Here is a 9400-nt window from a genome sequence, read left to right as displayed (position 1 = left end):
GCCCCTTGACCCGCTATTCTAGGAAATCATGCCAAAAAGTACCCTGGCAAAAATGTCAAATGAGGTACAGATGACCCCTGAACAACACAAAGTTAGGGGCGCTGACCCTTGCACAAATGAAAACCTGCGTATAACTTTTGACTCCAAAAAGCTTAATTACTAGTAGCTTGCTGTTCACTGAAAGCCTTACTGATGACATAAACAGTTGATTAACATATTCTGTATGTTATGTGTGTTATATACTGTATACTTTTATTTTAAATGTCTTGATTTCAGAAAGAGGAAGGGAGAGAGAAAAACATCAATGATGAGAGTCACTGATCAGCTGCCTCCTGCACGACCCTCACTGGGGATCGAGCCCACAACCTGGGCATGTGCCCTGACCAGGAATCGAACAGTGATCTCCTGGATTATAGGTTTATGCTCAACCTCTGAGCCACACCAGCCAGGTTATCCTATATTCTTATAATAAAGTCAGCTAGAGAAAAGGACATGTGATGAAGAAAGTCATAAGGAAGAGAAAATGCACTTACAGTAGTGTATGTATCTATCAATGCAGTAAGTTTACACCATGTTTACAAAACGAACCATCTGTCAATACCTACACTGTTTTATATGATACGAAACACTGTCGATGTTACTGCATCACTAACACTGGGCACCACAGGTGAAAAGACATTTGTATTTACTTACAGCTATGACAGTTCGTACACTGACGCAGCAGCAATGTGACTGCTGTATGGTACCCTAGTGCAACCAATACGATTGCTTCAAGGTAGGAAGGAAATCTCTAAAAAATTTTCCAAGATAGGTACTGAAAAAAATCTGTGTATAAGTGGACCAGAGCAATTCAAACCCGTGTTGTTCAAGAGTCATGTATAGACATGCTATGCATCGCAGGATTATGGTTTAGTACATGCTATGTGATGCAGGATTATGTCACAGTGGGCGCTACTACCCACACAAGAATTCGGGCCAGAATGCTCTGGGCTCTGTAGCAGCAACACAAGACACTCAGATCCCATTCTGGAGCCTGGCTGCTCAGTGGGGCGGGAGAGACACGGTGAGCCCTGACTGATGGGGAAGGGGTTCCCCACTCACACTGCATTCCTCAAATCTGGCTCTGTGCCAGCTGTGTGCCCACTGCCGTGCTCCTGGCGTCTGTATCCAACACGTGACCCAAGCATGTGTTTCTGCCATGTGCTGGGCATGTGTGCCCGGTGTTGCTTGCTCAGCTGTGTTTGCCTAGCAGTGTACGCTTGGTTCTGTGTGCCTGGTGTGTGTGCCTGAGGGTGGCATGTGCCCTGGTGAAAGCCCTGGCTGAAGGGTAGCTACCTGTGGTGAGTTCACAGGGCCTGTGGGAGTCACTACACGCCCAGATCTGCAGCCCCAGCCATAGGACAGAACCAAAACCCAACTCTAGAATTAGAGATATGCTGAGACGGCTCATCTCTCAGGGCCTGCGGCATCCCTACCACCTGAAATTGCAACCAGGGCCCAGGTGTCATGGCCTGGCCCAGTGTGATCATCTCCTGATGCAGCCACCAGGTGGCGAGCGCTCTCTGTCCAGGGAAACGATCCTGTCACCTTCAATAGCGGGACAAGGGACACTGCCTCTGCATCAGGGCTCCCTGGGATGGACCCTCCATATGGAGATGGGGTGCAAACACAGAGGTGAGTCAGGAACTTAACCTCTGCACAAACAGAAAGGGCGGCTTCATTAAAAGCTCAGAACACTTACAAATGTAGAGAAAAGTACAAACCTATTAAAAGCACTTAGAACACTGCTTTCTTGTGATTTCAGATGTCAGAGAGCGAAGCATCTAATTGTTGGATGCTTTCACCCCTAATGTTTTAAATCAGGGCTTCTCTTGTTTCCTGCTGCAGTTGGAAGTGGCTGAGTCTTCCTGCCTCTGTTGTCTCCTCATAAGGAGGGTCAGAGTGGGAAGGGGTTCAGTGAGCTGCAGTGTCTAGGACTCTTCCACTGAGACAGTGAACCAGAGAGGACCCCTCCAGGGTTTTCCAGGGGAGCCCAGGTTGGAGGGCCAGCCTGACACGGGTGCTGCTGTCTGGGAGCCCAGACCTAGGAAGCCCTCCATCCCATTCTCTGCAGCCCTTGCCGCTCGCTCCTGGAGCTTGTGACAGGGTACTGTTCTGTGTTGAGTCTGCCTTTTGAAGATTCCTAAAAATTCCTAATATGCTGATATTACTTCACTTTTTGGTGCTATGACAGATGTCTTTTCTTCTTGTTTCTGAAGAGACAGGCAAAGGGGGAGGTGGGGACACTTGTCAGGACCACCCTTGGTCACCCTCTGGGGCCCCGTTTGGTGCCCTTCAGGATTCCAGAGAGTCTGTGTTAAGTGGGCAGCAGAGGACTCAATGCATCATAGATGCAAAGGAGTATCTTGTGGTTCCCAGTAGTTCACTGAGGCCCTGAGCTTGACCTGAATCTTAAAGGGGTTAGGGACGGACAGATGGACAGGAAGGGTCTTCTCTCCAGGAACAGAAGAAGCTCGTATTCCAGGCTTCGGTGTAGGGTTCCCATGATGATGCTGGGAAGGAGTGCAGGTAGGGTTAGAAAGGTGGATGGGAGCCGGGTTCTGAAGGACTCAGGAGGAGCTGTGAACGTGGAAGGCTTAAGTATGCGGCTGGCTTGATTGATGTTTGTCATATGCACACAAACCTGTGTGCCAAAGGGGAAGGATTGTGGGGGAAACCATGTGGAAACAGAGCCCCCTGCTGGCTAGGGCACTGGTCCTGGTGGGATACAGGCCAGTGTGAACAGGACTGGCAAGCAGGTGAGGATGTCAGCTCTCAACAAAACCTGGCTGCTTGTTGTGACGGGGCCCTGTATACCCCTTCCGCCTGTCTGTCCACGGTCTTGGCTGGTGAGAAGAACTGGGTGTTTTTATATAAAATTAATCATATACCTACTGTCTGACTCAGAGACCTACTCCCATTCCCAGGTATTTCTTCAAGAGAAATAAAAATTTATGTCCATACAAAAGCCTGTATGGGAATGTCCTTGAAATGACAAATGGATAGTTAATCTATGATACAACCATCAGATAAAATACTTTTCAACAACAGAAGGAAACAAACCACTCATGCATGTAAAATTATAGATGACTCTTCAACACATATTTCTAAGTGAAATAAGAAAGACCCCAAAGATGCCCTATTACGTAATTCCATTTCTGTAACACTGGAAATCCAATCTATAGAAAGGAAAGCAGATAGAGAGTGTCTTGCATTGGAGGAAGGGTGCATGTAAAAGGGGAATTCAGGGGAGCTTTGGGGATGGTTGGATTGTTTGGTATGAAAAAGTTGATATGAAATTGTGGTGGCTGACTCTATTTGTCAAAATTCACACAACTCTTAACCACGCAAAGTGAATTTTATTGATATAGTATTTTTAAATCAACCAGGATGTGGGGGAAAGGTTAAACCCAGACTGTGGTAAAGGAATCAAACTATAATAGCAATGAATGACATAAGCATGCTTAGGGGCAAGGAAGAAGAGAGCATCACCCACATAGGTTCAGAATTCCAGCTAGGGCTGAATAGGGTCAGGCCGACGGTAAAGGAGAAATGGGAAGACACCACACTTTCGTTAATATTCTTGTTTTCCAGGGGGGCTGGATTAAGAATTCTGAAACTTTTTTATTTGTGTGCTAGTGTCAAACAAGTAAGTAAATGTGCTGTACAGAATGACAGCTAAGTTTTTCATTGTGGGAGAAAGGAGTTACAAATAAGGGAAGGGAAGGAGTCTAGAATGAATGCTATGATGCTGCCTTGAAGTTGGAGGTTCGACATGGACACTTGAGTAAATGAAAGACAACAATTTTATAAGGGATATGAAGTAGGAATTTTGAATACTTTAAGACCCTTCAAGCAGTACAGTGTATGTGAACATGGACTTGGATTACTCATAAATGGGTATTTCAAACTCTAGGGCAACCACTAAAACATTTAAAAAGGAATACAGTTAAAGGCTAAGGGAAAAGTATTGAATTGTATAAAATGCTCAATCAAAAGTGGAGGAGGCCAAAAATGACAAAAAACAGAAACAAAAACAAGACAATAAATTAAAAAAACACACCATAACAAATATGGTATAGATTAATTCAACTATATCAATAATCACATTATGTGTCAGTAAACTAATTAAAAGACAATATCACCGTGGATCAAAACCAATACCAATGATATGTTGTCTACAAGAAACAATTTTTAACTATACAGACAGATAGATTACACATAAAGGGATAGGGAGATATACCAGGCTAACACTAATCAAAAGAAAGCCGGAGCTGTATTAATTTCAGATGGAGCAGACTTCAGAGCAAGGACAGATATCAGCAGTAAAAAGAGGTATGACATCATGATAAATGGATTAATTCACCAAGGACAATCCTTAGTGTGCATGTGTCTAACAACAGAACCAAAATATATGAGGCAAAAACTGGGAGAACTACAATGAGAAACAGATAAACCCACTGTTGTGGCTGGAGACTTCAGCATCCCTCACTCAGTAACTGGCAGGTCCAGCAGGCAGAAAATCAGTAAGGAAGCAGGTGGACGGAAGAGCATCACCAATCCGCTATACCTAACTGACATTTACAGGATACTCCTCCCAGCAACAGCAGAATACAGTCTCCACCAGTGCACATGGAACATTTTGCCAAGACAGACCATATCCTGGGACATAAAACATGTCTTAACACGTTTAAAGAATCAATGAAAACAGAGTGACAAAATAAGTATATTAGCTTTTTACAACACTCAATGAAGGGACCTAGGTGCTGACTGTTACTCCATGGTGACAGCACAAGAGTGACATCCAGCTGCCATGTGCTTCCTGGCGAAAGGTCACAGCACAACCTGTCATCTCATATAAGAGACTGAACCTGAGTCAGAAGGGGCATCCAGGTCCCGCTGCTAATTTGCAGAAAACAGGGCATGGAAACATGCTGAGCTGCAAAATAAGTTAGAAATCCAGGCAACAGAAAACTACAGGGCAAAGAGCCCAGATTCTCAAACAGATAAATGATTTTAAAAAAAAAAGAAAGAAAGAAAAAGGATGGAACAGTGATCTCTAGACGAAAAGAGAATTAAGTAACATAGAAAGTTGATCAAACAAACACGGCAATGCTATGTGTGTGGGACACACAGTTGGATGGTAGAGCCATGGAGAAATGCATTACAGTGCCTATTACAAAAGTCAGCACAGTTACATTTAGAGCAAGGGAGGGGTGGGGTTTGGATGAGGCGTAGAAAGGGCTTTCAAGTGACTGACGAGTTCTGCTTCTTGACCTGGGTGGTATTACTAGGGCATTTGCCTTATAATTGTACATCACTAAACTCTAGGTATGTTTTAGTCTGGTTTCCTGCTTGATCTTACAATAAAAAGATAAATAGGAAACAAACTAATGTATACATAAAACCAAGGAAAGAAAATTAATGGTAGTGTGCTGTGGAACTTAATGGAAAACAGGGTATACAGGGGATGGAATGGGATACCCTCCTGCTTCTGTTTCCGCAGACAGCTTCCGCCCTGGCCAGCAGCAGGCACAGCCTCACACAGGAAGTCTCCTTCACCCCTGGCTTGTCACACTGCCCAGCTCTGAAATTAACCACCCCTGTCATCCCTGGACAGACGGTAGGGAGGGAATCTGCTTACCCAGCCAGCGTCACACCTCTCGCTGGACTGGTCCAGCAGCTGAGCAAAGAACAAAGGCCAGGTACTGCCAGGCTTCCCCACTCTGAGCTGTCTGTGGGGCAGAGCCCACGAGGAAGGAGGGAGAGCACAGAGGGGTCCTGGTCATTTCCAGTGTGGCCCGTGACCCTCAGTGAGTGTGTTTTTGGTCTTCTTGCCTTTTGAAATGTTGGCTTATCTTTCCATGTTGCTGAATTAACTTTTTTCCTTATTTTTAGCATCTTATTATTTGTGCATAAGAATTCCCAAGTTAAGCAATCAAATTACACAATCAGAGGATCCCCAAGTCTATCTGAGTCCCACCTATCTTATTTTGTGCTCGCTTGACTATACCAATTATGACCTAAGCAGCATTCATCCTCTTTGAAAGGACAAATTAAAAATTAATCTCAATTTCAACTGTCTCATAGCTTCCAGTTTTCCACAAGCTGGCACTTCAGGACAACACCCTCTGCTGACGCCCGTCTACATGAGTCTCGCAGCCCAGATACAGCTCTGTTCTGTCCTCATCAAAAGCGACCAGCTCTGGGCATGGATTGAGGATGCGCATTTTTTGCACCATTGCTATAAGTTTAGATTTATGTTTTCTAGGTATGCATCACCAAAATAGAAAACCGGTGTCATAATATCACAGAACCGCTCAGGAACATTTTTGAATATCAATGAATCATGTCACCTGGAATCTGCGGAGTCACAACATTTAAAAACGATGTTCCCTTGCTGGCCTGGATTCACACTTGCAGAATCTTAGCTCCCAGCTGTGGAATCCTACAGTCCTCCTCTCTGAGATCTTCAGCCCGATTCAAACATTCTGCGTTTGCAAATTCACAAACTCTGAAAAAGGAAGTCATGGAGTCATAATGTCTTAAAGAGGCATCTGGGAATGCTGAAGCAGTGCTGTGAATGCAGAGTGAGGGTGCAGCAGAAATGCCCCGATATTAAAACAAGTCCCTGGGGGGACTCAATGCTAACGCTTTATTCTGCATTAACTACACATCAGCAGCTTTATATAGGTCATCCAGTGTCCGGTGGTATCTCCATTTTAGGGGACAGTCAAAGCTGAGAATGACTGAATAGCAAAGGTCAGCTGACACACGCCAGGGCCAGGGAGGTAACTGCATGCCTGTCAGACGCCTTGATCGATACACACGACAGCTCCGGGACAGTGAGAAGACCGTGGAGGACTCAGCTTCTGTCTTGTCAGGGCCTCATCTTCTGATCACACGCAGCCTCTCACAGCCACTCTCTCTCCTGGTAGAATCACCAGAGCAGGCATTCAGCTGACTCGCAGGGTTTGCAAATGATCCCTGTGGACTGACCTGAAGATTAAAATACTCACAAACCTCTACTCTTCCCCTGCTCCAGCCCTAGGGCTATTCTGGGAGAGGATCTAGGGTGGATTCCAAATTTGTCTGCAGGTTAGAATCACCTGCCAATGTGTAGAAACTTCCAAAGCGCTGGCCACACCCAGATCAGTTACACCTCAATCTCTGAGGACTGGACTCTCCATATGATCACAATGGAAAGACAAGGCTGGGAAGCAGGGCTTACTCCGTGATTCATGGAAAGCAGTGGTTTTCACTATACTGAAGCCAAAGCCCGCAGTCATGGGCAAACCGGGCTGGTGCTCCACCTGCAACCAGAGCATCCTGCCAAATTTATTTTTCCCCGGACTTCCCAGAATGACCCTCTTCACCCTCCTAATCGGGGGTCATAATTGAACCACCACCATGATTCATCTCAGCCACGTGGATCCCTGAGTATGTTGGGCACCTATATCCTGAGATGTCATCCACCTCACTGGCTCCCATCCTTGTCAGCTCCCCTCTTCACTTACAGCCATACCCCAAATGACCCCTGGACCCTAAGTCACGGACACGTCTAAGTCGGAACCACCAAGTTTGCCTCCACAAGTCCTGTTATGAGCACCTGCCTTCCCCTGCCCCCACGTGTGGCTTCCAGCCACTGCAAACTGAAGTATGAGGCCCACGTTCAGCTCTCTCCCTACATGGGACTGTGTGGGTCTCCTTGATCACAGTTGAAGGCCACTGTCTAGACAGTCAAGAAGGCAAAAGGATGATTCTCCATGGAACAGATGTACTCACACCACCTCATGCCAATGGGAGGAGGACATCTTAAGAAAATGGAAAGCAAGAGTCTTAGCTGTGGGTGGGTCTTCACAGGAACCCAGGGAAAGCTGACCAACCATGCCTCACACCAGAGTCAGGAGCTCCGAGTTGGCCACCAGGGAGATGTGAATAGAGGGCTTCCTGAGTCCAAGGCAGCACCAGCCTCAGCAGCAGGGATCCAGGGGCCACTCTCGGGTTCTGTTGGTGGGTCTCTCAGGTCAGCTTCCGTCTGCCTATCAAGGAGCTCGTTGTTGCCAAACCTTCTACTTTTAATTCCAGAAAGGAAGACTCCCCTTGCTCAATCGATACCCATAATATCTGGCAGGGGAAATCTTTCCATGACCTTCATTCACCTGTAGTCTCCTGACTTTTAGAGTGGTTCCCTTCAGGCCATCAGCTGTGGAAGAGAGGGGAGGTCCTGGCACAAATACCCAAGGCTGTCCTCTCGGGGGGGTTACCTTAGGGTGAACAACAAGCCCTAGGGCTGGCATACCTAGCAAGGGGATAGAATCTTGGTGCTGGATGAACCCGCGTGGATAACGAAATGCAATTCCAGACTTTCAGAGATGAACGTAACGTGCTGCATATTGAAAAAACTCAGAGATGTTTGGGTTTGAACCATAGTGCATTCTCACCAGTCGACCTTGTGCAATTTACATCACCCTCTTGATTCATCTGTAAAATGTAGGAGTAGAATGGTGCCTGCGTCTGTCACGAGGGCTGATTGATGCAGCCTGCCCAAGCCCCCGCACACACGAGGCCCTTACAACTACAGTTCCCAGCGTGGACTCAGGTGCTTCATTCTCCTGCCTTTGTCCTCAGCTGTCACACTGCAACGTGACACAGCACAGTCAGGGCTCTTCTGTCAACAACCGGTTCTGCTTTAGATGGAGCACAAGCTGGCTGGACTTGGGACCCAGCCACCCTCCATCTATCTCCAGTCTCTTACATAATCCACACCCATGATCAGAGGTCTTATTATATCTGAAACCTGAACCATCCATCTTGGAGCTAATAGAATACAGAAAAACACTCTCTCCTGGGATATCACTGAGAGGTCATGGCCTTGTTTCCCCTGATGGATTTTCTGTCGTGGTATATAGCCACGTGCCATTGGGTGGCGAGGTTACTGTCCCCCTGACAATAGCAGCCGTCTCTGCAGCTATTTTATCCAGCTGTCCTCCAGGGTCCTGAGTTTCTTCAGATATGACTTTTCAATCTAACTTCTAACTAGTTTTACTTCTTAGGACCACAGATGAATAAAATTAACCTAACCATACTCTCTCAGTCTATGGCATACGCCATCAGTTTCCTCTGCAAAGTCCCTTTTGGGTTCTCTCTCTCTCTCTCTCTCTCTCCCTACATTAGTTATTAATTTTCCCCTTCACTCATCGTCCCCATTGCCACTCCACACCCCACCCTGACCTTCACAACATACACACACTGTACCTAAAGAATGTCCATTCACACCATTCACAATCGTTCACTTAAAAATACATGTGACAGAGGTGTTCTCTGTGTGTGTGGTTAATATAAAGCAATCAACAATGCT

Source organism: Miniopterus natalensis, chromosome 22 (genome assembly GCF_054644295.1).
Source record: "Miniopterus natalensis isolate mMinNat1 chromosome 22, mMinNat1.hap1, whole genome shotgun sequence".
NCBI lineage: Eukaryota > Metazoa > Chordata > Mammalia > Chiroptera > Miniopteridae > Miniopterus > Miniopterus natalensis.
The sequence above is the reverse complement of the archived record's forward strand: the minus strand, read 5'-3'. Positions refer to the sequence as shown.